The sequence below is a fragment of the Triturus cristatus genome, chromosome 6 (assembly GCF_964204655.1).
Source record: "Triturus cristatus chromosome 6, aTriCri1.1, whole genome shotgun sequence".
NCBI classification, from domain to species: domain Eukaryota; kingdom Metazoa; phylum Chordata; class Amphibia; order Caudata; family Salamandridae; genus Triturus; species Triturus cristatus.
In genome coordinates this window covers 528,279,166-528,306,750 of record NC_140589.1, presented here as the reverse complement: position 1 = coordinate 528,306,750, position 27,585 = coordinate 528,279,166, and the positions used below count along the sequence as shown (strand labels likewise).

Below are 27,585 nucleotides of genomic sequence, written 5' to 3'. Positions count from 1 at the left end.
GTTTTTAATCTATTTATTTATTTTATTTATTTATTTTGCACATTTGTAGAGCGCTCTGATACCCGGAGGTGTCCTGGCGCTAGAAAGATAAACTGGTGTGTTGAAGCGTGCTTACTGAGTGAAGAGCCATGTTTTTAGAGCTTTTCTAAAGGCCATCAGATTCTGGATTTGTCTAAGCGCAAGGGGAAGTTTATTCCAGGCCTCTGCGGCCCCAAGAGAGAAACTCCTGCCTCCCCAGCGAGCTCTTTTAATTCTGGGGACCGTGACCAGCGCCAGTTGTCCTGACCTCAGAGTTCTTGCTGGTTTGTGCCAGCGGAAAAGGGATTTCAAGTGCCGAGGTCCCGAATCGTGGAGGGCCTTAAAGACCATACAGACTGCCTTGAAAATGATTCTTTTACGGACCGGCAACCAATGAAGCTTACCCAGCTCCTGAGAAACCGAGGCAAATTTGGGTGTGTCAGTGATAAGACGAGCGGCTGCATTTTGCAGAAGCTGGAGTTTACTTAATACGCTCTGCTGGGCGTTTAACATCAGGCTGTTACAGTAGTCTAGGCGTGAAAGCACTAGACCCGTAACTATTGTTTTCCTGTGTTTCTTCTCAAGATAAGGTAGTATTTTCCTGATGGTTTTGAGTATGAAATGGAGGGAGGAGAAGAGCATTCACCTGGGCTTTAAAGGTCAGGGAGGTATCCACCAGAATACCGAGATTTTTCACTTTGTCCACCGGATCTGGGAGAGGTCCCAGTTCGTCTGGCCACCATCTCGGGGACCAAAAGTTGTCTCTGTCACCAAAGAGCAGAACCTCGGTTTTTGAAGAGTTCAGCTTAAGGCAACTTTGTGCCATCCCGCGGCCAACTTCAAGCATGCAGTTTCTGAATCTGTCAGCGGTATTTTCTGTATTTCCGGGAAGGAGGGACACCACGATCTGTGTATCATCGGCGTACGCCGTAAGTTGAAAGCCGAATGATCGAATCACCGGGGCGAGGGTGGACACATATACATTAAAAAGGGTTGGGCTCAACGAAGACCCCTGGGGAACTCCGCAAGGAAGCACAAAGGAGTGAGATTCGTGGCCGCCCAGCGCCACTGTCTGAGATCTGTCAGACAGGAATGCTTGTAAAATTTTTAAAGCCTTCCCCTGAATTCCACAGGCCCTCAACCGGTCCACCAGAAGCTTATGGTGGACCGTATCGAAGGCTGCCGAGAGGTCTAATAGGATCAGAGCTGCTCTACCCCCTGTATCCATCACCTGCCTGATATCTTCCATGGATTTGATCAGGGCGGATTCCGTACTGTGCCCTTCTCGGAAGCCGTGTTGGGAAGAGTCCAGTACATCCGCCGATTTAAGGAAGGCACTAAGATGTGTGTTCAGGTAACCTTCTATTATTTTGGCCGGGAGTGGGAGTCTGGCAATCGGGCGATAATTGTTCATCTCCGTGATGTCAAGATTGGGTTTTTTTAGCAAGGGTAAGATGGAAGCTTGCTTCCAACTAGAGGGATATTCCCCTATCTCCAGCATCAGATTGAAGAGGGGAGTAAGAGCCCTAGCAATTGCGTCTGGTGCAAGTTTAGTAACTGTTGTGGGGCAGGGATCATGAGGGGAGCCTGATTTAATTTTTTGTAGGCGACTTATCACTTCTTTTTCCGTGATGGGCGGGAAATATAGAAGCGTGGGTTCGGGTCTGGCGGCTTCAAGGGCCTCCCTCGGTGAAGAGGTCATCACTATACTATCTAAGGGAAGGAAGATGTTTTCCACCTTTTCACGAAAGAAGTTCGCCAAGCTTTCGCAAAGTGAGAGGCTAGCTGGGATTTCCATAGGTTTGGGGTTTGCTAAGGAAGCGACCGTAAGGAAGAGTTCTTTAGGGGTGTTGGTTGCATCTTCTATCTGTCTCGTGAGAAAGGCTTTTTTCGCTAGCAGGATGGATTCCTTGTAACGCCTTTGTTCCGAATTGAGTATTTTTTTGTCGGCTGCTCTATAGTGCATGCGCCAGATTTTTTCAAGTTTTTTGCACCTTATTTTATGTTCTCTTATTTGATCTGTGACCTATGGAGCGGTAGGTTTGGACCGAGTGGTATGGATGATTTTAGGGGGGGCTAAGAGTAAACAAGCCCGGTCCAGCCAGGTAGTATAGATCTTAGCTGCTTCCTCCACATTGTTTGGAGGGGGGGGTAATGTGGTGTTTAGTGTATTACCTAGCGAGTCCCCAGTGATATTCTTCCATTTTCGTGCTAGTTTCGGGGTGTTTCTCTTGTTGACTGGTTTTTCGTAAATAGTGAGAGGAATAGAAAAGTGGATTGCTGAATGGTCAGACCAGAACACTGGTAGGACCGAGGAGACTTTCAAATTAAGCTGATTGGAAAAGATCCCATCCAGAGTGTGTCCTGCTCTATGAGTAGGATCCATTACTAACTGTGGCATGTCGATCCCAGTCAAAAGATCGATAAGTTCCTGGGTGTCGGGGGATGTTTTGCTTTCCAGATGGAAATTAAAATCACCCAGAAGAGTGAATCTTTGGGAGCAGGCTACAGCTTCTAGTAGTTTGCTCAAGGCTGCTAGAAATCTAGTTTTCTCGCCTGGGGGCCTATAAACAAGGCATCCTATGAAGGACTGGTGATTAGAGAGGGTAAAGTTGAATAGCAGAGATTCAACTAGGTCAGGGGGACCGGGTTGAAAGGAGCCTCTGATGTCTTTATGATATATGATGGCTAGGCCACCCCCTCTCCTTTTGTCCCTATTTTGGGTGTAGCAGATGAAGTCCTGTGGGGTGGTCTACATGAAGAATTGGGGGCGGTTTACATTTCAGATCAGATTGCGGTCGCCCCCTTGTTACGCTGGCTGAGAATCTGGGCTCGACCTACCCCAAATTTAAACCAACTCATAATTTCTGATTGCACCGCACTGGAGGGGGCTTTACACATTCCCTGGTTGAAATACATAAAGGAACAGACAAGATGCCTCGGTCATCCCGAGCTCTTCCTGACTGTCCCCTGGGTAAGACTGCCATTAGAGATTTTAAACAGCACTTCATGGACAGGCGGCAAGGGCGTAGGGAGGAGACCCAACTAGCCAAACCCTCAGTGAGAAGGTTTGTCACACTGAGCCAGGGCCAACAGATGCAACCATATTTATCTTATGTCAACAAAGCATATCACCGTTTTGTTTTGACCAGATTTCGACTGAACATGGTTCACTGGTTACTGGCATTCCCCAAAGGTTACTCTAAACCTGAATCACTAAAACCCTGCCCCTGTGACAATTTCTCAGAGCAGGATACCCTCCATTTAATGTTCTTCTATTACAATTCCTTGCACAGGAAACACATTTTTCCCCTACTCAGAGATTGTCAATTTGTCCAAGTCAGGCCGGCCCTGCTTTATCTTCAAATGCTAGCCTCTCCCAGGGTCTGTTTTGGGGTGGCATGCTTACTAATAGGGGCCATCAGACACAGGACTAAACTGCCGTTGCAGTAGCTATCCTGTGTTATCAGTCAGTGTAAATATGTACTTTAATGAGATAATATTTATGGTCTTGGTTCATTGTTTAGCACTGCTGCACTTTATATGATATACCCTTTGTAGGTTTTTTTATGTGACCATTGAAACAGTAATGTTGGACGCATTTTATCACCTAGTATAGATATTTTTACATTTTTCTCCTTCTGTATGCGACCCAAGTTATATGCATACAATGTATTCTGATGAAATGTTCCTTTTTGTTTTAAACGGTTTGCTTTTATGGCTCTTGGCTGCCGAATAAAGTACTTTTGACTTGACTTGACTTGACTAGTTGTTTAATAGTAATATTTTTATGATTGAAAATAAGTTTTAATTGCGTAATTAATCATTTTACAGTTTAATTTTAGCTGTGGCTTGTGGGGATTATAGAGTTAAAGTGTGGGAAGTTAATTAATTGTCATTAGTTTTAATTTGTTTTTTAATTAATAATATTTATTGAATTGGTAATTAATTATGTTAATTGTGGAAGTACATTTTTGGTTAAATTTAGATGTGGGTTTTGATTTGTGTGGTGCTATAGGGTAGGAAATAAAAAAAAATGAATAATGTATTTTTTCTAAATATTTTCTAACTAAAATATTTATTTGTTTGAAGTTTATTTTTTATTTTATTCAATATAACATTGGTAGGTATTTGTCATATGTAATTAACATTATAATATGTTTTTATTTTTTAATTTTTAATATTAAATATATTTGTATTTTAATTTTTAACATTTCTTTATTTATTTATTACTTTTGTTTTTTAAATATTTTTTTGTTTTTGTTATTTTGTTTTTAATTTTGAACTGACTGGAGTGGGAATAGTAAATGTTATCCCTCCGCTATCCAACACTTTCCCTACTGTTGCACTGACTGGAGTGGGAATAGTAAATTCCCCACTCATGGTGAAGGTTCTGCAGTCATGGGGGAGTTTCTGCTCTTCGGGAGGATTCTCCTCAATGAGAATTCTCAAGAGTGCGGAGGCCCTTTGTGAATCAGGCACTCAGGGTCAAAACAACAGCAGTATCAGACAAAAAACCTGTTGGATGAGGTCTACATTCAAAAAGAGCAGTCCCTTACAAACCCCTTCATTAAATGGGAAATCAAAATCATTCATCTATGTTCCACATGTATTGGACTCATTGATTTTCATGCAGCAAGAATAAGAACTTCACTTGTGGTGACTCATTTTGTTACTGGAGAGCAGGGGGCATCTGATCTACTGGTACTGGAGGAACTCCCGGAGTTTACAAATCAACTGTATGAACAAAAAGCAGAACCTTTGCATCCACTTCGGTCATTTAAATGTAAGAGTCCAGTTGAAGGCTAGTGGAGACAATGGTGGGTCTAAGCAAAATGGGTCACAGGGAATTGTTTGTATTTTTTCACTAGATTGAACTAACCACAAGGTGCTTGTGGATCATCACAGTACAGATCTGGAGTTGTGTAGCATCGGAAACTCTTTAATAAAGCGGTGGCAGTAATTAGAACATTTCACAAAATTCTGTCACTCTGACAGTGAGGAGATATACAGAGGACTTAGTTCTACCTATCTAGAAAGTAAAACCTATTTAGGCCCATCTGCCCCACTGACATGGCTCTGAAGGAAATAGGTGTGCATGTCAGTGAGTTGCATGCCTCTGAGGCATAAGGTGTAATGCAGATGAGTACATTTAAATTGGATACAGTAATAACATTTATTTACAGTGCTTAGAAAGGTGGAACAGTGGTATAAAATACAACAAAAATGCTAATTGTCAATAAGAATATGAAGGGTATTCTGGTCAGCCAAATAAAAAAAAACAATCTCTACAATGGATTTCGTTCACTGAAGTGAATCGCCAAAGGTATGAGTAGTTTTCTGGAGTTCTTCCTCTCTCCCCACATGAACATATTATTAATAAAATGCCACGTGATTGCTGATGTTGCTCAATCGGGCTAATATGAAAGCAACAATGGTTCAAGGAATAATTAAAAAGTAAGTCAAGTTTTGCACATGATGTCCCAACAAATGAAGGACTATTTTGAAAAAAAGAAAAAATAATGATGTACCTACAATCATTTATCAAAAGAGAAATCTGTTAGTAAACGAGTACAAAATACACAAATGAACAATAATGCACTGGTGCTCACAAGTTTACACGAACATGTACAATTGAGAAACTTAAGTGTGATAGAAAAAATTGTGGCAGAGGGAAAAATAATACAAAAACAGGTTTTTCAGATGACAAAAACAAAACACAATATAGACTTCCTCTTGATTTTTGCACAGCTAGGCGCCGAAGGCATTTCGACCTTGCCAGTTATCAGGTCATCATCAGGATATAACCAAACGTAGAGAGTAACCATCAATTTTCATTTTGTGAATGAGGACAATTACTTTAAAACAGGGATACCAAAAATATTTTTTGGGGTTATAGCCATTAAATGAGACCATGCACAAGACTATTCAACTAAGTGCCATGCATAGAATGGTAGAGTGTGGAGATGGAAAGCCACTAGGCAATCAAAGAGCCATCACCAATTGTGAGTTTATATTATTCACCCGAAATTAATGAATCTTAGGGCAATCACCACTTATGGATAAAACCACGGAGGTCGTATTAACTATATAAACCCTGTACAATGGCATAAACCCTAAAAGATGGTTTGAAAGAGAAAAAACAACTGCATGATCATTGACTTTGGTTAGGTCGATTGGTATTTCTGATGACCTGCCATTGTTTTCCTTCAAGAGGGGACGCAATATACAGGATCACTTGGTAAGTGCATGTGCACCCAAAACTAGTTCCCCTGATTTAGCATCTATTTGTGGACTAAACAAAATTGTTGGACATTTCATATGTGGTAACTGCTTTATGTGTGATTCTGCAACTAACACCAAACTATTTTTACATGCCAACATTGTTCATAACTTGAGAGATCACACTAATTGGAACTCACAAAATGTGGTGTATGCCACTTGGAGCCCCTGTGACCTTACTTATGCTGGCCAAATTAAAACACGTTTGTCACATCATTAGAGTCACATTTGGTGCAGTACCCTGAATGCCCCCTGGTGCCACATCGTTTAGAACATGCCCATCATGTGAATGAAATCAAATGGCAGGTCATTGACCATATAGACAAACCACAAGGGGCGGTGATATTCAAATATTGCTAAACCAAGCTGAATGCCGGTGGATCCTAAAATGTGACAGCACTAATAGAGGTCTGAACGCACTGGAAGAATGTAACTCAGCTGTTTTGCATAAACATCACTCTATTGGATCGATTATTGTGAATACTTTACTGCTTTACGTAGTTGTTATTCTTTCTATTAAGAGGGTACATAGACATCAGTCAAATCCTTGTTTTTTTCCATCATTGGCTGTCTTTTATGTGTTACACTGTGATTTTTTATCTGCCAATTGTCACCCCTCAACATGTAGGTTTTAAGTAATTATGTCTCTTTTTTGGTTATATCCAAAATGGATCAGATGCATTTACTCTAAACCACACTGCCAGTTTCCCTTTCTTCGTTGCATGGTTTCTCTTCTAAGAAGTGGTAAGTTTTTTCTTAGGCGGCAGGTTGAGCCATCTGCCATTGATAAATATAGGTTCTTTGTCATTTTCCTTGAGGGTTTAATTGCAACGCTCTTTTCTATTTCAACTTTTGTTTAGATTGAGTCTTTAGATGATCGGTTTGCCGATCTGTCATGCGCTTTTGACAGCAGCGCCGAATAGTGGATTAATTCATGCATATGCACCGTCGACATGTGATTGTTGCAATTGCAGTGTCTTTCGAATGAGTGGGACATAATATAATAATTTTTCAAATTCTTACTTAAATTATTCCCTCTTATTTAACTGCTTTTTGTAGCACACAAGGCGAGTTATTTATTTGTGTCTTGGGAGATACTATTTGCCCTGTGTGCTTTTTCTTCTATCTCCTCCATGGAGTAGTGCTACATCATGCCCTTTTTATAGACACAGTGACGAGAGGAGTGGGCAGTGATTTAAGGTATTTTTTGCCTCTATCTAGCTCTAGTTTTTATTACTTTCTTGACCTATATTAGGGTTTTGTCTTTCATAATATCTAAAGGATAGAAGGGACTTTAGCTGGGAAGTGACTTGGATACACACTTCCTTTGAGCCTCTTCATGCCACGCTATGCTGGATTTGTTTTCCTCTAATTTTAAGTGGCTGGTTTAGTTACTGAATTTTTTAGATCATTAGAGCAGCTATAATATAGCTTGTACAAGTATGTATTTTTGTTTCAAGTAGCTGGATTGATTTATATGTGAGACTCTCATTGATTTCTCTTCTGAGAGGTTATTAGTATTGGTAAATACAGGGTGACCTAGCCCCCTTTTTATTCAGGTTCTTTTTCTCTTTCTTGAATATTGGTTCACACCATCTTGTAGGGTTTATGCTATTGCTCAGGGATTATATGTTAAATACCACCTCTGTGGTTGTATCCTTGTGGTATTGCCCTAAGTTTCATTATGTTAACTTTCGGGTGTATAATATAAACTTGCAATTGGTGATGGCTCTTTGATCACCTAGTGGCTTTCCATCTCCACACTCTACCATGGTATGCATGACACTTAGTTGAATGGACTTGTGTCATGGTCTCATTTATTGGCTATAACCCCCAATTTTTTTTTCGGTACCACTGTTTTAAAGTAATTGTCCTTATTTACAGGCTGAAAATTGATGGTTGCGCTCTATGTTTGGTAATGTCCGATGATGACCTGATAAGTAGCAAGGTCGAAACAAAGTTGACGCCTTCCTTGGCAGAAATGAAGGAGAAGCATATATTGTGTTTTGTTTTTGTCATCTGACAAACTTGTTTTTGTATTATTTACACTTAAGTTTATATTTTCTCAATTGTATATGTTTTTGAAACCTTGTGTGCACCAGCATACTATTGTTTATTTGGGTATTTTATACTTCTTTATTAACAAATTTCTCTTTTGATAAATGATTGTGTGTACCTTATTTTTTTTATTTTTTGCAAAATTGTCCTTTTATGTTGGGTCATTATGTGCTATAATTGTTTTACTTGTTAATCGTTCCCTCAACCATTGTTGCTTTCATATTTTTTATTGGCCCCAGGATTGGGGTGCAGGGCTGCCCCTGCTTGTTGCAATCGCTCAATCGGGCTGAGCCAAACCACTCTCCAATGTTGTATATCAAAGGCGTTCAGCATTTCTCCATAATTATAATTTAATTTATTTCTTGCTTACACTTTGGTCTTCTAGACTGATATGAAAAAAGTGATATGCACATAGAAGAGGTGGAGAAAGAATGTAAAAAAAGCTTAATTAACTATTATATTGTATTTCTTTTAATTGTTGGGCAATGTTTCAAGAAGTGAAGCCAAGTATTTCTTCTTGCCCAAACTTTAAGACTCAAAAATGAATTGCACTGTTCATTCATGGAAGTTATTTCCTAGAAGTACGATAGGTACCTCGTACAATGTTTCTGTGAAAAAAAAGCTGTGTTCATTGTGAACCCTCTGGAAAGAAACAACTGTGACTGAGTCCAGGTAATTACACAATGTTGCTGCTAATTGACTGGAATTTTGAGCAAGACCATTATTGGCTCACATGTGCCATCCAATAATGCAATTATACATTTTCTATGGGCTTCAGAAGTCACATTTTTTGGCAGAACGTGCTGTTTACACATTGTCAGGTGCCTCAGGTTGCTACAGGGTTGCCTCGGATTCCCAGAGTCTTTGGCATTCTAAAGAGGCAGCAAGACGAGGACCGCAGGGTAGCTTTTTTCCTGATTTCCTCAAGGGTGTTTGCATCTGTCTGACAGCATTCAATCAGCTGTGCCTGGCAACGATTTCCATAGGCAGTGGTGTTGGAGAAGTTTCATGACATTTGAGGAAATTGAATGACACTTGGACGAAATTATCCAGAAAGGGCAAGGAATGTTAACTTTTTTCGTTTGCCCAAAAAGTGAACTTTTTATACACTCCTTAACGTAGGAAAGCAAAGCTTGAACAGCAGTTAATAAGGAAATACTGTTGAGAGAAAATGAAGCAAACTGAAATGAAATGTTCGGAATCAGAACAAGCTTTATTCAAATTTATGCGTGTAAAATCACAAAAGCGGACACAACAATTAAAAACACATCATCTTGCAAAAATGCTTATTTGTAGACGCACAGCACAGGCAATTAAAAGAAAGAGAAATCGCGATTAGATCGATGCCTCATGGAATTAAGTCAATCACAGAATATCAAAAACACATGTCTGTGTGACGTTTAAATCGAAACGATCTTTCTGATTCTCAACATACTTTTTTAATAAACAGGCAATTGCATTGGTAAAACATTCATTGTCTAAAAACTGCAAAAATAAAAACGCCGTTCGGCATTGGGTCCACCCCCCTAATCTTAAAACTGCCTGAATCCACCTCCTTTGTAAAATTTGCAAAATAAAACCACGTGCATTGATAATTGCAAAGACTGATTATCACGTGGTCAACAGCATAGTTGTTTTGACTAATTATTTATTTCGGGAAAACCTATCAAGCTGTAAAAAATCCCAAATGTAAATTGGGTCAAAACATATCTATCATATCCACTTAGATTATAATGTAGATACGGCTGTATAGTGTTTGTGGTTAAAATCCATTGGTGCCGTTGTACTGCCGGTTTATTTGCTTCTAAAGTAAATCTGTTTGCCTCCAGGTGAGTCATACAAATTCTTTTGAACTCCTTCCTGGAGACAGAGTTTATGGATTCGGGGGAATTATAGTAATTAGGGTGCCCAAGGTCCTATATGAAGTTTTTTATGTACTTTAACCAGGTGATGTTAGTAACCTGGTCCAGCTTCATGCTGTCTTTAATAATATCTTGGTTAAGACAAGTTCTGGTAGAAGTCCAGATCCTATGCCATAATAAAGCAGGCTGAGCTTTAATGATGTCTGCAATATATGGAACGCCTAATTCATTATGGGAATTGTAAACAGAGGTACTAGCTGGTAAAGGAAATATGAAACGGACGTTCGGCGAGTAAGAATTTGAAAATATTCATACGCATGCCATGCTTTGAATTTTTGAATATTTTTCTTTTCCTGTCACCCAAAATGCCATTCTTGATCCCTTTCTACCATATTTCTTTCACATTCTTTTTCTCATTTTCTGTCCGGTATCTTATTTCCTTCCTTCCTTGTTGCTTTCCTTTCTTACCTCTTCGTTCCTCCTGCTCAGTCACCCCCATACCTTGACCTGTAAAAGACAGGGAACAAGAAATGGAGATGGTATCACTCTTGAATTAACAAATTTGATAATGCATTGATGTATAAGACATTTGTAATTTATGCACAATAAATGCATACGAAGGAGTTAGACTGGAGATTTTTTTAAATGTACTAATCAAAAAAGACCCCTATTGACCTTGATTAATTAATTAGCAGGGTTCAGTAGAAAAACGTTTGATCTAAGCAGATCAGTTTTTCATTTTTTAACAGTTCATTTAGGATATGGAAATGTATCTACTGCTCTCAAAAGAATATTAGACCAAAATGTCTCAACCTTAATTGGAGTAAATAAAACTAATACAAGAGGTGACAAAATGATGAAGATGGCAACGTCATCCTCTTCAACTCTGACAAATCCAGCACCTCGCTGTCATAAGTTCCTATCCTAGAAAAGGGGTGATACACCAGAAAGCCTGCTGCTAAAGGATGAGGCACTTGGTCATGCCTAGTAGGTTTTATTGTGTGGGTACTGATTAAGGTTGTTAACCATTTCTAAACAGGGTAAGGTAAATCTCATAAGTCTCTGGGATCTTTTCCTGCTGGGTGAAAAGGCAAACACAAAAGTCTCTGGGGCCCCATTTCTGCTGAGCAAGAAGGGGGAAACACAAATATATCTGGGGTCCAGCTCCTGCTGGTTGGGAAGGAGGTAACACAAGAGTCTCTGGGGTTCCAGCTCCTGCTGAATGAGCCTTCACGTCAAGTCCCCTTCAGGTAGGTCGCCTCTCAAGACCCGTCAGTCCTTACAACACAGTCATGTTGTCTGAAATAGGAAAAGCCAAAAGAAACAAGAAAAAAGCACGGGTCAGTCTCCTGCTTAATGTCTCAGTAGTACACTAGTACACTACCCTTCACATGTGCTGCTCCATCACCAGTGTGTGAAGGAAAAGGGGTGTGGAATTAAACAATGACTGTGCCCCAGTCATACTGTGTTCCCCTTCACCACTCTCCCTGTTAGTTTCTTTAAATATAGGAGGAAAGGCACTTGCCTGGGGCCACGGTCATCCGGGACCGCAGCAAGGGGTACCATATCATCCGGGTTCCTTCTGGGACATCCGGATACTTTGGTGTTTTGTCCTGGGCAAGCCTCGGTCTCTCTGGTTGTCTCTTCTCCCTCCGGTTTATTTGGTTGGCTCTCCTGCGCTTCCTCTTTGGTTGGTCCTTCTTCCTCACTGGTCCACCTCCCTCTTTGCTAGTCTTCACCTCCGGGTTCGATGTCTCCACTGTTCACCGACTGTTGATGTCATTGCTTGGGTCTCCGGTGCTTCTCGACCGCCGACTTCCTCACTTGGCGGTCGAGGGCTGTGGGCCATCTTGGAGTTCTCGGCTGTCGGGCGCTCCATATTACACTCGCCAACTGATCTCGTTCAGTCTCCTCTTTTGAGAACTATGGGGCAAATTTACAAGGAAGTGGCAGAGCGCTGCGCTGCGGCAAACTTCGCAGCACTGCCATTTTCAAAATGCAGGGATGTGTTGTATTTACAACAATATGGTGCACCCCAGTGATTTCCTGGCATAACTGCTAAAAATAGCTGCCTAGGGCCAATACAGACACCCTTGCGCCATAGTACAAGGGTGCTTGCATTGCATGGAATTATTGATTATGTGCAGGAAGGTGTCCCTTCCTGCATATAAACAATCAATAATGGTGATTTGCTACTTGTTTGTGTGTTGCATTCTGCAGCACACATATAAGTAGAAAATTATTGTTATATAATGATTGTTTATGTGGAGGTGCAGGACACCTTCTTGCACAATCATTAATGGCGTTTTGCTCTTTCTTTGCGTGCTGCATTCTGAAGAAGCAAAAACAAGGAGACATAGTATTTCTCTTTGTTGAGCCATTCTAACGCCTGCTACTGAATGGTGTTAGTTCTGGGCGGTGCCCCAGATTTACACATCCTTATAAATCTAGGGGAGCGTCTACAAGCAGTGGGCCTTATTTATGAGGCCTTTCATCACTTTTACGCCACTGGTGCGTCACTTTTTGTGATGCACCGATGATGTAAAAAATGCGCCACGTTTTGCCCTATTAACAAAGTGACGCATCACTTGTGAGGCGTCACTTTGTAAACCACTGCGCCACCATCTACCTGCATCAGGTGTAATGTATGCAGGGTGGACGTTCTCCTGCATCCAAGCCTCATGGAAGTGGCACATTGAAATCTATAAGATTTCAGTGTGCCACTTCTAGGACGGTACTGTGTCAATATCTGACGCATGCCCGTTGCTGGAGTTGTGTCACGCTTCCGTAAAAACTCCAGCAATGCGTCTGTTTTGCACCAACAGATACGTCAGTAATACTGACGTAGCTGGCATTCCTTGCGACATGATGTGTCATACAGTAAATATGATCCATCCATCATGTCGCAAGGAGGGCGCACTGAGAAGTGATGCATCGCTGTTTTCACTAAACGATGCGTCACTTCTCATAAATAAGGCCCTATGGTTGTTCTGGTGAAACACCCACAGCAACACCCATTGCATGCCCCTTTCATGCAGATACCTGCGGGAAAGGGTGCCATATTTTCAAAACGGCGTTAAGTCTCAAAAGGTGGCTTAACGCCAATTTGTAAATATGGTGCAGGGCATTGCGCCACTGGCACATCAGTAGCCTAATCCCCTTGTAAATATGCCTGTATGTTTACTCCTTTCTTTTCCTACCTAATCCACTATTGAGTGCTTCACTTCGATCTGGTATCCTCTGCTTAAAAACGTCATTTGACCCTAATGACCTTTCTGATTTTTGACATGACTCTTGTCCCTTATCCAAAATTCTTGAATGAATTGCTTTCTCTCACGTCCCTTTGTTCTTTATGTGAGTTGTCTGTTTGCTCCTGTACAATATGGTTTTGGTCCTGACTATTACGTGGAGACTGCCCTTATAGCTATTTCTAACTATTGTCTATAGGCACACCAAAATAAGCTCTTTTCTCTCCTGTAGCTTTTTACAAAGTAAACCATTCTACGCTCCTGAATACTCTTTCTTCCTAAAGTACTTGTGGTGTTGCATGGGTGTGTTTCTTTTTATCTGTATAACCTCCTTTTCTTTGTATTTTAGAGGAGTTCTCTATTTGCACCTCACCTTGGTGATTTTAATGTTCAACTTTATTTGTTCTGGGCCTTTAGTCCTCTCTCTGTATACCTTTACTCTATTCACTAACATATCTTTCCTTTGAGGTAAGTCCCATTTCAGTTCAGACCACTCACACAATTTTGTGAGGGGGTCATTGTGCCTGCTGATAAAGCTTTTGGAAAAGCCTCTCAAGTATGCAAAGACCAATGTGCTTGACTATGTGCTAGGCTTGACATCTCACATGGCAGAGTACATGTACAAAGCAGGCAGGAAGCTGGAGACCAGCCAAAAGCTCATGAAGCACTGGTATGATCAAAAGGCTGCAATGCCTGAGTGTAGTCCAGGACAATCGGTGTGGGTGTTTCAGCCTTTAGTTCCTAGGGCCCTCCATGACAAGTTGAGTGGACCCTATCCAATCATTAAGAAGAAGGGTGAGGTTACCTACCTGGTCGACCATAACACCCCCATGAATCCTCATAGGGTCCAGTATGTCAATAGATTGGAACCCTACCATGACAGGGCAGACATGACCATGTTACTGGTCACAGATGAGGGAGATGAGGAGGAAACTGAACCAGTGCCTGTCCTCCTTTCAGCAATGTGCAAGATTGGTCAGTGGAGGAAGTTGTACTCTCTACCAAACTGACAGGCCAGCAGCACAGAGACTGTAGGCAGGTACCTGGTCTGTTCTCTTTACTTCAGGTATCTCTGATTGGTGTGTGCACAACATTGACACTGGCGACAGCCCACATATCAAAAATAAACTATACAAGTTTTCTGACCAGGTCAGAGCAAGTATCAAGGCTGAGGTGGCTAAGATGCTGGAGTTGGGGGTAATTGAGCGCTCTGACAGTCCATGGGCCAGCCCAGTGGTGTTGGTGCCCAAACCTAATCCCCAGGGGAAAAAGAAGGAGATAATGTTCTGTGTGGACTACGGAGTACTGAATGCAGTCACCAAGACCGTTGCTCACCATATTCCTAGAGCTGATGACCTCACTGATAGATATGGGGCTGCTAAGTGTCTGAGAACATTTGATTTGACTTCAGGCTATTGGCAGATTACCCTCACTGAAGGAGCAAAGGAGAGGTCAGCATTCTCCACACCAGAGAGGCATAGCCAGTTCAAAGAAATGACCTTTGGCTTAAAAAATACCCCTGCTACCTTCCAAAAGTTGATGTACAGGGTCCTGTCTGTGTTGCAGAAGTGCAGTGCAGATTATCTTGATGATATCGATGTGTATATTTCCACTTGGGAGGATCACTTAAACCACCTGAGGAAAGTACTCCAGTCCATGCAGCACAGAGGTCCAACTATTCAGGCCAGTAAGTGCCATATAGGGCAGAGTACTATGGTGCACTTGGGACACCTGGTAGGTGGAGGACATGTACAACCCCTCCAGGACAAAATCTAAATCATTTTGTATTGGACAGCTTCTACTACCCAGACACAGGCCAGGGCATTCATTGTATTTACTTGGTACTATAAAAGACTAGTTCAGAATTTTGGCACTATTGTGGCTCCCCTGACAGAACGTACTTCGAAGAAGATGCCAAAGAAAGTGATATGGAACCTCAGAGGATCAGAAGACCTTTGAAACTCTGAAAGAGGCTATGTGTTGAGCACCAGTGTTACTGGCTCCTGACTACACAAAGGAATTTGTGGTTCGAACGGGTGCTTCAGAACAAGGAATTAGGGCAGTGTTAGCACAAGTAAATGAGGAGGGCCTTGATTAGCCAGGTGCCTTCATTAGCAGGTGACTTCTCCCCAGAGAACAAAGATAAAGTGTCATTGAGAGGAAAGCCTTTGCTGTGGTTTAGTCCCTGAAAAAGCTGAGCCCATACCTGGTTGGTACTCACTTTAATTTTCAAACTGACCACAGACCCCTCAGGTGGCTCACGCAGATGAGAGGGAATATTATCCCAAGCTATTGAGGTTGTCCATTTCTCTACAGGGGATGGACTTCACAGAGGAACACAGATCAGGCTGATGGGGACTACCAGTGTGCAGGTTAGCTACCCATCATCTTTCATTTGGGTGGGGCATGTTAGAAAGTTCTCCTTTTGCCCTGTTCAACCCCCATTTTGCTGAATGATACTCTGACTGTACCCTGGGCTCAGCTAACCAGGCTCAGGGCCAGTGCTATGTTTAGAAAGGTACATGTAATAGGGTACGCTTACAACTGGAAATGACAGTCCCTATAAGTCCCTAGTAGATAATAGGGCCAGGGATTGCAATCTACCTATAAGTCCCTAGTATTTAATAGGGCATGGGAGTTTATGGGCCAGCACATTTCCTGAACTTGCATGTTTGTGCTGCTCTGTGCTTGCTGTCCTTTTAAAGGCAGTCCTCCCTTGCAGCCTTTCTTTAAAAGTAAGTTTTCACACTTAGTATTGACAGACCCTACAAGTCCCTAGTATATAATAGGGCTAGGGGGGTTCAAACTACCTATAAGTCCTTAGTATGTAATAGGACATGGATGTTTAGAGGCACAGCAGATTTCCTACACTTGCATGTGTGCACTGCTGAGTGCCTGCTGTCATGTTAAAGGCAGCGTTGCTTTGCAGACCGTCTTTAAAATTAAATTGTATACAAATTCAACTTTGGTGGTAAGGACACTTTGAAAGTGATCAACTACCTTATTGTTATATATTAGGGACCCCCACAGTCTTCCCTAGGTGTCCCTGGGTGGGAGCCATGTAACTATAAGCAGCTACCTTATAAAATATGTTTTATATTCCCTGGTGAGGAACAAACTGCCAATTTAATTTTCCCTGTTGTAGATACTTGGCTCCATAGGCTAACATTGCCTTATGTTATTTAGGTGTAACTATTGCTTGGATAGGAGTGAAATATAATTCAAGGACTTAAACGATTGGTATTGATAAAGTCAACAACTAACAACTGTTGACTTTATCATAACTAGTACAGAAGAGTAGTTATAGCACGTTCCCTTCTGTGAGCCTAAATCCAGCCGTTTAGTGATCTCTGCTGATCTTTCAGCCTTAATAGGCTTAGCCAGGCTGCTTTGATTAGGTGATAAGTGGCCTGGCTGGAGCAGAGGTTATCTGCTGGAGAGACCTCTGCAGCTGAGGAGTATGGGCCTTAAAGAGAGGGCTGGGTAAATCAATCTGAGCTGAAAGAGAACAGATCAGCAAGGAATGCCAGGCATACCTACTCCCACATCCTGTGCCCCAGCCAGATGGCAGGCTTAGGAAAGGATTATTCAGAGGTCAGGTTGGGGAGAGCTAATGGAAATGAGCCACACTGTGGGTTGGTTTAGCCAGCTCTTACTCCTCTGGAAACAAATCATCCATATTGAATTTTGGAAGTGCAGTGCTTTGTGGGACAAGAAGATGCCACACTTTGGACAAAGTAATCATGCTTTTGGGTGGTATCCAGAATCTAGTTGGACAGAGGGGACCCCTGCTTGTCAGCCCAAAACAGTGAATAAATATGTGAGAGCTGCATAGTCTCCAAGATCTGCTGCCTGACACTACAAGGAGAAGAAGGACCGCTCTGCTGGAATATGGGTCTGCACCCAAAGACCTGCACTCTGAATGATTGCACATGCTGCACAATCTGGTAATATAGCTCTGGGCATTGTGCCTTGCTTCAGGAAGGATTATGGAGTGTATTCCCTGCAAGCTATCGGTTAGCCGAGTCAACCTCCATCATCTCCACCAAGAGTCCCCATCTTGGAGTGCATCCAGTAGATTTGGCAAGGTGCACTTTGGGACTTGTAGTCCAGACATGCCGGAGAATATGCAGGAGATTCCAGATCTTTGGATTGGTGATTTGGACACTTGTAACCCACAAGGAGACCTCCAGGAAGCACCTCCCGAAGTCTGGAGAACTTTGGAGAATTGTTGTGACAAAGATCAATGAGGTGACCGACCCACATCGATAGTCAAGCCGACTACCTTCAACCGTGACCCACCCAGGATTTCAGGTTCATCCCTCTGAAAGCTACGGAGCTCCAGACTTCCAGGATTTAACCAGGACCTCGCAAAAATTCAAGCCGGTGAACCCTCACTAAATCCGGCCTGCTTTGGAGGGTCGAGTAACTTCGGAACAAAAAACCCCAGAAAAGTTTCTAAGTACGAAGGTAACATTTTTACCAGGGCCTCCCAGTTAGTGTATTTAACCGGGCTTCATCACAGTTGGCCTAAAACATTGACTTTGTCCCAGTCAAGTGCGAACAGATGTCCCAGAGTGGTGCTATATGTTTTTAAGCAATATAAAGTGGTTAATCTTTTCAAATTCATATCTCCTGTTCCCTACTTTGGATTTTTGTCATTTTGGTGTCTATTTGTTCATACTCATATGTCCTATTCTCATTAATTGGTGAGGGATTTTTATTGGGTGTTTCTGTCTTGCTTAATTGTTGTACTGGTGTTTTAAATGCTTTAATCTCCTATCTCCTAAGTTAGGTCAGCTACCAATGGTTGAGCCGCTTCTTTACTGAGACCTTTACTGGATCTTAAACTTTGTTAGTGGCCTTATTATTACAAGTAGGTGCACACCTACTCCTACCAATAACCCACTTTCCAACACTCTGTTATCAGAAAAGAAGATTATTTTATTGAATTGGAACCCTCACCCATATTTTATGATATGCTTCATCATGTGGTACTGTCCACAATCAAGGTGAAATCTTTCCTGAATGGGCTCTACCACATTTGGGAGAGTTTATATAATGTCCTTAGACTTGGGGGATCATGAATGAAAGGACTGAGATAAACTTTTCTAGTGGGTCTCTAAACTGTATTTACTATTAGTGTCCCTAGTATGATTAAAATCAGAGTTGTGAATGAATCGGACTATTATCTCTGTATATAAAGGAAAGTCAACATGTGTGATCCAACAAGAGTTGTGAATGAATCGGACTATTATCTCTGTATATAAAGGAAAGTCAACATGTTTGATCCAACTATAAGGCCCTCAAAGGTCAATGACCTTCCCCAGAACACAGAACCCAAGTATCTACCCACCCTAACTACTGTGTATATTATGTGATGTGTGTAAGACAATGCCATATAAAACAATTACACAGAAGAATACTTGAAGTTGTTGTTTGTAGTTCTTTAAATCAGGGATGACCTATAAGGGGAATTAAACTCATTAGCAGCTGATTAAATGTCTTTAAGAAGATTGTGTTGTATTTATCCAGGTTAAAACAGTACTGATAATATGCTCATATCAGGTTTAACAAAATAATTATCTGAATAAAATCATTTTTCAGAGCTGTTTTTTGTAAAAACCAACCTCATAATTAACAACTTGACAATACATGACTACTGGGATTTCACTCCTCTCAATGCCCCATGCTATATTATGTTATAATATGTGAATTTGTAAGGCGCACAATAACCTGCAAGGGTATGTTGGTGCTGAGCAGGTGTGTGTGCCTAGCCATGCCTATGAGTAGGTTGGTTAATTGAAAAGCTAGGTCTTTGGCATCTTGTGGCATTCAAAAACAGAGGGTAAGGCTCTATTGCGGAGTTGGAGGCCACTCCACACTAGGAACAATGTAAGACAATGCCCATACTCCTGATCTGGTTTTGTGTATGAGTGGTATGTGTGGAAGTAGGTATCCTGCCTGGCAAAGTTGTTTGGGTGGCTGAAGGAAAGAGAAATTTGATTGTTCAGGTAGGTGGGGCCTGAGTTGTGCAGTGCCTTGAATTTGTTTGTGAAGAGTTTGAATTGATCCTCTTTGTGTATCAGGAGCAAGTGGAGTTAACTGAGGTGTGGTGTAATGTAATTTCTGTGTGGGAGGTTGAAGATGAGTGACAGTTTACTGGTGTTGCTTGGGAGCCATTTGAAGATCTTCCTAAGCATCTTCACTGTGTGGAAGCAGTATGAAGTGTCATAGTTAAATTGTGCAGTCATGTCCAGCTTGCTGTTGATGATTAGTCTAAGATTTTTGGCATGGGTTCTGGTTATGGATTAGAGTTCAGCTTGGCTCCATCTAGAGTTCCATGGTGAGGTGTTCTTGTCGAAGATCACAACTTCAGTCTTCTTGGTGCTGAGCTTGGGACAGTTGGTTTTCATGCAGTTAGTGACTTTGGTAATGCAAGCCATTACATGGTTCTTATGTTGGGGGTCTTGTCTGAGAGGGATAGTAAGAGCTGCATATTGTCAGCATAAGAGAGGATGTTGATGTTGTGTGAACATATGACGCTGGCCAGAATGATCGTGTACGTGTTGAAGAAGGTGGGACTGAGCTATGAGCCTTAAGGCATTCTGTAGATGAGTTTGAGGGCTTCCGAGGAATAAGGTGCTAAGCTGACAGCTTGTGGATGGGATCTGTGGCAGCGATTAGTGCTGTAGTTGTACTGTGGTTGGGCGTAGATGGAGCTGGTGGTTGCTGAGGTGGTCGATGAGGCATGAGTTGATACATTTTTCTAAGAGCTTTGCCAAGTATGGTAGGAATGAAATTAGTTGATGGAGGTGTCGATGATTGGTGTTAATGCTTCGCTGATCGATAGGAGTCTTTTGGCTGTAGGTGTGGTTTGGGCATGGGTCAGATGGAGCCCAAAGTGGATGGTCTTTATGGTAGCTGCAAATTTCGACTGTGATGTTGCTGGGATGGCAGGAGGCATGGTGAAATCTTTGATAATGGCAAAGATTTCCTTGCTGCCATTTCTGGCGTCAATGTGGTCTGCAAAAACTGTGTGCTTAGTGTTCCAAACCTGCCAGTGGTGGTGGCTGATTTGAAGATGTCTTTAGCGGCAGTGTCTTGGCTTGCCCTCCATTTGTGCTCAAGTTGCATGCAATTGCGTTTTGTTAGCCTGAGTTGCTCACTGTAACAGCTGCCCAGCGGCCTGATCCTTGCTGTTGAATTGCACTTATTTATTTATTTATGTTATTTTATTTATTTGTGTTTTATAGAGCGCAAACCAGACCTGTGAAGGTATAAGAGCGCTTTACAGGATTGACAGGTAAGATACCTGAACTTGGGAGTTTGGATACAGTTGGGGTGAAAACAGGTAGTTGCAAAAGTAACAGGAAAGAGAAGAATAGAAGAAACAAATCATGGAAACAGTTGGGATGGGAGCATATAGCACTATTGTAGAAGTGAGGTAGTGTCGAGTCCAGGGAAGGATGCCCAGAAGAGCCTGGTGGGTACAATCCAGGTAGCCGTAGGTAAAGCATAATAGTATGAGAAAACAGTCGCTGAGGTGATTAAAATGCGAGTTTTAGGAGAGGAATTTGTATGAAGCAAGGAAAAGAATAAGCAATAACAAATTTTGGAGACATTTGGGATAAAAACAAATAGCACATTATGCAAATTATACAAGTGTAGCAATATCTGTTCCAGGGAATGCTGCCCAGAGGTGGCGGGTGAAAATAATCCAGGAGACCGTGGGTAAGGCCATAATGGTAAGAGAAAACAAAGACATTGGGATTATTGAATGCGAGCATTAGGAGAGGAATTTGCCCATTAGGAAAGACTTGGCCTCCTTTTTAAAGTGTGCCAAGGATGAAAGTATTCTTATGACGGGTGGGAATGAGTTCCAAATTCTTGTGGGTGGCCCCAGAGAAGGCCCGGTTGTACGTTTTTTTCCCGCAAGCATGCTGGTTGGAGCAACATGTCTCTGGCCGACCGTGAGTTTCTAGCTCCTCCGGAAATCACGAGTTTTTGGGCGAGATATGCTGGGGCATTGGAGTGAAGGGCCTTGTGTGTGATGCAAGCCAGCTTAAGTTGGATTCTGGCCTCAAGAGGGAGCCAATTTAGAGCTTTGAGGTGGGGAGAGATGTGGTCGAATTTCTTTGAGCCTGTTTGGAATCTCGCGGCAGCGTCATGGCAGGCTTTCAGTGGAGCCAGAGAGTTCTTGGGAAGACCTGCGAGGGTAGAGCAACCATATTCCAGTCTGGAGATGACTAGTGCCTGGGTTGCCATTTTTAAGTCAGGAGTGTCGAGGAAAGGTTTCGGGTGTCTTAGGTAGTTCAGGTGAAATCTGGCGGTTTTGGCCATCGAGTTGATATGGGCACGCATATTCAGATTGCAGTCAAGGGTTATTCCAAGGGATTTAGCAGAGTCTACAAAAGTAAGAGGGCAGTTTAAGGCTGTGATTGCCATGATCCATTCATGAATGTCCGGGTTGGTTTTAGGAGGGGAGATAAGAAGAAATTCAATATTTTGCATTCAGTTTGAGCTGATTAGAGGTGAGCCAGTGCACGGTCAGTTTCAAGCCCTCATTTAGGGAGCTGATGTCCTCAGAAGAAGAGATTTTTTTATGTAGATCCGTGTGTCGTCTGCATACATGTGGTAGGCGATGTTGGAGGTGTGTAGTACTTCTGTGAGCGGTTCAAGGTAAATATTGAAGAGGGTGGGGGACAGGGTTGATCCTTGGGGGACTCCAACCGTGATCGGCGAGGGAGCGGATAGGATACCGTTGATCAGGATTCTCTGTGAGCGATTCTGGAGGAAGGACCTGAACCACTCTAGGACGGTGCCATCTAGTCCCATCCTAAGTTTGAGGCGATCAAGGAGAGTTTTGTGGTTTGCCGTATCGAAGGCTGAGGATAGGTCTAGGAGGATTAGGAGATATGTTTTGCCTTGGTCAAGGGCTTGGAGGGCATCATCCACAATGTGGAGGAGGGTGGTTTCCGTCCCGTGTCCAGGTCTGAACCCGGACTGGAAGTCATCCAGTAGGTGGAAGTTGGTGATGTGTTGGCTCAACTGCTGTTGCCCACATTTCTCCAGAACTTTCGCTAGAAGTGGGATGTTAGATATCTGTCTGTAGGTGTCAGGGAAGGCTTGATCTAGTGTAGGTTATTTTAAGATGGGGACAACTTGGCCCGCTTTCAGGGAGTCAGGTATCGATCCCTATAGGATGGATGCATTGATTATAGCAGTCCAAGAGGGGATGATCGCTTGAGAGATGGCGGTTAGGCAGTTGGAGGGGAGGGGATCATTGTAGTGATTGTTCGGGTTTGAGGGAAGCTAGGGTGCTGGGGCATGCGATGATGCAACTGTTGAAGTTCTTGATGGCTTTTGGCAACTTGTTGGTGTACTCGGGCTTGTGCTCGAGATGAGGGAAACCTACTGCTCTTCTGAGATACTTTTCCAGCTGCAGCAGGCAGTTTCAGTGATGGTAGGTGGCACACTTAGTAGCCACATTACATTAACTATAACTTGCTTATACCCTTTTATATTATATTAGCTATACTATTTAAAATAATAGCATTTACAATACTTATAACAGGACAAATCACATGATTTGTGAGAACACAGTGCATGTTAAAGTGGTGCGTTATAGTTACTGTAGTGCTGAGTTGAATACACTGGGGACCATTCATAAAGTGCCTCTGCACTCATGCCGGAGGACCTGCAGTTATGGCGGGCGCCCACACCTATGGTGGAGGCCCTGCACTCGTGGCGGAACATCCGCAATGGGTAACTGCAATGTGGAGGTCCCGCCACGAGTGGGGGACCCCCACCATGAGTGCAAGTCCTTCACCATGACTGTGGGACCTCAGCCACAAGTGCAGAGACCTTTTGTGAAACAGTCCCTAAGTGTATGGAGGTGTGCGTGGTATGATAATTATAATAGTTTGAAGGTGTTGCGTAACATAAATTAAAGGAGTAAGTACAAGTTTAGACATTTACATTTTTGTGTAGTTGGTTTGAATTGTAATTAAAGAATAAATAAATATTATGTAATTAAAAGGTGTTGAGTAATTCATAAATTGAAGGTATAACTACAACTTTAGAATGTGTAATGTTTGTGTATTTTAAGTTTGGTGTGTATAGAAAAGATAACTAAAGTTTTCGTAGCTGTAATAAATATTTGACCTTTATTTTTTTCATTGAATTTCAGTGTATTTTTTATTTTTCATAAAAATATGCTTCAAATCAATACTGTTGCTGAGTGGAGTGTCATTAAGTGGAGTGTGATACAGGAGAGTGGAGCAGAGTATCGTACAGTGTACTGTTGTAGAGTGGAGTGTCGTGGAGTGGAGTAGAGTTCAATCGACTACTGTGGAGTGCGGTACAGTGGAGTGGGGTACAGTGAAATAGCATAGTGTGGAGACTGTGGATTGGAGTGGCGTAGAGTGGAGTGTCGTGGAGTACAGTAGAGTGGAGTGGAATACAGTGGAGTGGGCAAGAGTAGTGCAGCCTTGAGTAAAGTGTAATAAATTGTAGTAGTGTCTTGTACAGTACAGTGGAGTAATGTGCCATAGAATGTTGGAAAATGTTGTAGAGTGTAGAAGAGTTTAGTACACTTGGCTATAGGGGCATAGAGTGAAGTAGAGGGATGTACATTGTAGTGTGGGGGAATAGAGGGAAGTACAGTGTTGTATAGTGGCACTGACTGTAGCTGAGTCTTTTGGAGTGGAGTTGCATAGAGTGGAGTAGAGTGTGGTTCAGTGGAGTGGTGTAGAGTGGAGTGTTGTGCAGTACGGTAGAGTGGGGTAAAGTGTTGTGCAGTGGAGTAGAGTGGAGTAGAGACCAGTGAAGTGTTGCAGCATAGAGTGGAATAGGGTGTTTTAGAGTAGAGTGGAATAGAGTTGAGTAAATTGAAGCAGCAGTTGACTGAAGTGGCATAGAGTGGACAGGTGTACAGTGCAATTACATACAGTTAAGTGCTGTAGAATGGAGTGGCGTAGAGTGGAGTGGTAGACAGTAGAATAGAGTGCAGTGGGATAGCATACAGTAGAGTAGTGGACACTCAAAAAAGCATACCTTGGAATAGTGTAGAGTAGAGGGACATATACTGAAGTGGCGTACATTGGATAGGCATGGAGTGGAGTTGCATTGAGTGGAGTGGCGTAGAGTGGAGAAGAGTGGAGTGGTGTACAGTGGAATAACATTCAGTGGATTAGCATACAATAGAATAGCAGACACTGAAATAGCATCGTTGAGTAATGTAGAGTGGAGTGATGTACAGTGGAATGGCATACAGTGGAGTGGCATACTGTCAGGAAATTCACTTTAATAATACTCAACTTTCACAGGAGCAGAATGAAGACTAAATCCAAATGCCTCTCCCTGAACCCACCAACTCTCCAAGTTTTTTCTATACTAGAGAACAGTAGTGCTCTGAATTGGGAAAGGGGATGGGGAGAGAAAGAAGAGGTGACTAGCTCTTTATCACCCTGGTATTTTTCCAGTAACTCATTACCCGTAGCTTGTGAAGGTTTTCTTCCATCCAAAAATCGTACAAAATTAATTTTGTATTCTTAAAAATTGTACAAACTCAGGTCATCTCTTTAGACCGATGGCATTGGCCATGACGCTACATCCCCTCTGAAATAGGATAAAATGAAAGACACTCGAGATTGTGCGTCTGGTAAAGTCAAAGAGTCACACGTAAAATGAAGGAAACATGTTATGTTATGTTATGTTAAAATTATTTGTAAAGCGCTCTTTCACCAAGCGGTTTCATGGCGCTAGTGGGGGGGATACGGCAGAGGTATTGGGCTTACTCGTATGCCTGAGAGAATAAAAGGGTTTGAAGGAGAGTTCTAAATTGGGTATACGAGGTCACAGATCTGAACTCGGTAGGAAGGGAATTCCAAAGTTGAGGGGCCAAAAGAGAGAATCTGAGACCACTGTGTTTTTTCCGCTTAAAGGGGGGGACAGCGAGCAGGTTCAGATGTGACGAGCGAAGTTCGCGTGAGGGGCTGTAGGGGAGTATCATAGACGAGATAAAAGCCGGGCCTTGACCGGCCAGGGCTTTGAAGATTGTGCAACCCAATATGAATGCGCAGCGGTTGGCCACCGGGAGCCAATGGAGGCTCTTCATCTGGGGGCGGACATGTTGATGTCTGGGTTGGTGAAAGATAAGCCTAGCTGCTTGGTTCTGAACCAATTGTAGGCAGTGAAGCTGATAGGCCGGGATGCCAACATAGAGTGAGTTGGCGTAGTCAATATGGGATATGACCAAGACCAGGAGGCCAGGAGGACCAGGGTGAGGGCCTCGGTGGTTAGGAATCTGGAAATGTTTCGGATTCTGCATAGATGGAAGAAGCAAGATGACACGACTGCGCCAATCTGAGATTTCATGGACAGGTCTTTGCTTATGATGACCCCTAGGCTTTTCACCGATTCACCGATTCCACCGGTCGAGGAGGGTTGCCTAAGAGAGGGGGCCAGAAGTTAGGGTTCCAGGGATTGGAGATACCACCAGTCAGAACGAGTTCAGTCTTGTCAGGGTTGAGCTTCAGTTGATTGGCGTTCATCCAATTGCTGATGAGGTACAGGGTAGACTGAAAGTTTGAGACTGAGGTGGTAGAGGAGTCAATTTTAAACACCAACTGAAGGTCGTAAGCGTAATTGAAAGTGGCTACCTCACAGTGGCGCAGGGAGTGTATCAGGGGGGACATGTATAGATTGAAGAGACGAGGGGAGAGAGAAGACCGCTGAGGGACCCCGCATGTCAGCCTAACCTTCTCAGCTGAGAAGGTGGCAAGATGGACTGCCTGGGAGCGATTGTCCAGGAAGGAAGAGATCCATTTCAGGGCAAGTCCCTGGATGCCGGCGCTGCCGACACGGTCAATCAGGAGATCATGATCGACCGTGTCAAAAGCTGCTGACCGATCCAGAAGAATGAGGGCCTGAGGGATTGTATGATCGGCCCCCTTCCTGAACTCGTCCATGACTGCGAGGATGACCAGCTCCGTAGAGTGAGCTGGTCTAAAACCAGCCTTCTGAGGGTCAAGAAAAAGCGAGCGTTCAATAAAGGAGCTGAGACATTTAGCTACATGAGCTTCTAGGATCTTACTGAGGTAGGGGAGTAAGGAGATGGGGCCAAAGTTACTGAGTATCAGGGGGTCGGCATTGGGCTTCTTAAGAATGGGGACAACTTCGGCAATTTTAAAGGAATCGGGGACCGTGCCTAGTCTCAGAGAGTTGTTGAGAAGCGCTAATGGGGGGGTCAGGGCAGGTGGAGAAGGCTTCTTGTAGAATGTGTGGGGGCCAGCAATCTGTAGGGCAACCGGACCTGACTTTTTTTAACAGGTCGAGGAATTCCTCTTTAGATATCAGAGGTATTTGATTCAGCACCTGGGGGTTATTGAACACGATTGGAGGGTTCGTTGAAAGGGCGGGAGGGGGAATCTGTTTTTGATGGTGGCAATTTTCTCCATAAAATACACGTTAAGTGAATCACATAGCAGTTGGGAGGGAAGTGGTTTAGCAATTACTCTGTCCGGCAGGGATAATTCGTCGACTATAGCGAAGATGTCTTTGGTCTTAGTAGCTGAGTTGGTGATTTTCAAGGAAAAGTACATCGATTTGGCCTGGATGATAGATTGTTTATAGTCTTTTAAGAGAATCATATAGGTGGCTTTTGTTCCGGGGTATAGTCACATCTCCAACTGCGCTCGGCCTGTCTGAGTGCTAATTTCTTTATTTTCAGCTCATCAGAGAACCAGCGTTGGGCGTCATGAGGACGTTTAAGTTTGGAGTGTCTGAAGGGAGCAACGATGTTGCTGGCTGACTTGAGCCAGTGCTTGATGGCGGCAGCCTGATTACTTAGGGAGTCCTGATCAACAGGAAGGGAGGTTTTTAATAAGGTGCAAAATTCGCCAATGTTGGCCCGATTCCAGTTTCTAGCCAGGTGGTTGCCCAGGAGAGGGGGTTTTGTTGGGGGGAGTGCAATCCAAGGAGAAGGAGATAATGTGATGGTCTGACCATAGGCAAGGGGAGATGGAGGGTAGTGTAATTTCCAAGTTGGAGGTCCATACTTGGTCCAAGATGTGTCCCTTGATGTGAGTGGTGGTGTGTACATGCTGGATACA

At 42.9% G+C, this 27,585-nt stretch overlaps 1 long non-coding RNA gene across 5 annotated transcripts in view; it reads left to right on the top strand.

Moving 5' to 3' along the window:
• The window catches only part of LOC146817367 (uncharacterized), a 302,612-nt gene that overhangs the window by 106,998 nt on the left and 168,029 nt on the right, over positions 1-27,585 (top strand). For all 5 annotated transcript variants that reach the window (XR_014962996.1, XR_014962993.1, XR_014962994.1 and 2 more), the window contains one exon: positions 20,725-20,774. This is a non-coding gene — a long non-coding RNA (uncharacterized LOC146817367). The remainder of the gene's footprint in view (positions 1-20,724; positions 20,775-27,585) is intronic.